The sequence below is a fragment of the Globicephala melas genome, chromosome 17 (assembly GCF_963455315.2).
Source record: "Globicephala melas chromosome 17, mGloMel1.2, whole genome shotgun sequence".
NCBI classification, from domain to species: Eukaryota; Metazoa; Chordata; class Mammalia; order Artiodactyla; family Delphinidae; genus Globicephala; species Globicephala melas.
The window spans coordinates 32,061,771-32,063,711 of record NC_083330.1 but is presented as its reverse complement, the minus strand read 5'-3'; positions in this window follow the sequence as shown (position 1 = coordinate 32,063,711).

Below are 1,941 nucleotides of genomic sequence, written 5' to 3'. Positions count from 1 at the left end.
AACCGCACGGCCCTTGGAGGCTTTGATGGGGTCAGGGCTCAGGCCCGAGATCTGGGGGGCCATAAGAGGCCTTGGTGGTGGAGGGTAAGGGTGCTCAGGCCCAGGACTTGTGCAGCCAGAAGAGGTCTTGGCGGGGTGTCTCAGGCCCAGGACTCACTGCTGGAAGGGACACCAGGCTTTGGTGTTTCATGTGCGTTACCCCACCAGGCTTGCCAGGGCCTGAGTGGGTGTGGGAGGCACTGGTCACATTCCCCTCCAATCCTCCGATCTGTCAAAAGTCCCTCTCTGTCCCTGCTGATCCCCTTGCCATGAGTGCACTCCTCCAAGCATGGAAACATGTCCCTTCCCCCAGCCTGCCCTCAGGGGTGCTGGTCCCATCCTGCCCCCACTTTTCTTCCTCTCCTCCTTCCCTCCCACGTCCTACCTGGTCATGTGTAGATTCCTTCCATCCCTGTAGGTATCAGAGGTCCCACACCAGCACCTAGTAGGTGCCCTAGTTGTGAGGAGTTGTGAACCCTGCATATTCCTTCTCCATTCCCTGCCTTTTTCTAATGTGTTCAAAAGGTATTAAATAGGCCAGCAAATTCCCAGATCTCAGAGTGGCCTTCATTGACAACCCAGTTTAAAACAGAAACCCACTCACTATTTCTCTCCTCTTACTCTGCTTTAATTTTCTTCAAAAAATGATGACTTGGATATTTTATTATATACCTTATCAGTTTGTTTCTGTTGTTTGTCTCTGTAATTTTTAATGTCAGCTCAGTGAAGGAAGAGACTTTTGCTCTTTTGTTTACTGCAATGTGCTTAGCTCCCAGAATTAGTATATGATATAAAATAAACATTCACATAAATATTAATTGAATTAATCAATGACTGAATACTCAGAGCTTCCATGAAACAGAATAGGGAGGTATAATACAAATATAGGCTCAAGTCCTAACTTTACTACTTACTAGCTATGTGAAATTATGCAAGTTACTTATCTTCTCTGATAACGTTTCCTCATCTGTAAATGGGAATAATAGTAATACAGGGCCCGTTGAAGGGTGTGAAGACAATTACATGGGATAATGAATGTAAAGTTCTTTATTTATTGACTGGTACATAGCATTTATAGCACTCTATTGCAGCTATTTATTTTTTGTATATTCCCCCTTGGCTATGAGCTCCAAGAAAGCTCTTATTACAGCACTTAGTGTACAATAGGCACATAGGAAAATTTATTTTCAATAATTCATTCACAAATATTGTTTATTGAGTGACTACTCTGTGCTCTACCCTTCTTTGACACTGGGGATACACCATAATGAGTACAGACATGGGCCCTCATGTAGCTTCTGTGCAGTGTGGAAGATAGAAATAAAAACAAACATGAAAACTTCTACAGTTTATAGTGCTGATAGAAAGAAAGAAATAAGGAACTGTCATAGAATGATCATAAAGGAACTATTTTCTTAACATTTTTTGGGGTGTGTAAAGATTATGGGTAATATTTGTATTTGTTTATTTAAATATCCACTGTTATCACACTGTATTTTATTAACAATATCCTCTTCATCAATGACACAAAAATGGATATGGTAGATATTTGCAATCATCTCCGACAAATTTCTCAGGTAGATGAATCCTGATAAGTGGAAGAAGGTGGAGTGTTCTTTATGGAGTTGTCATTTTCAGCTCTAGTCTTCCAGAGTAACCAATTCTTTGACTTACCCAGAGCTCCTGTGGAAAAGTGTTGTGATGTGCAATGTAGGACTATCTCCAGGCTGTGTCAGTGTTCTGAAGCAAAGAGAAGGCACACTTGGTAGATTTAACTAAAGAGAAGTTAATGAGTAGAACAATCACCGTGGTGTGGGTGGAGTTAAATGAATGATCAAAGACTATTGAAGTATTAGGGACGGGCTATAAGGAAAGCCATTGCTGCTCAAAGGATTTAAGGGG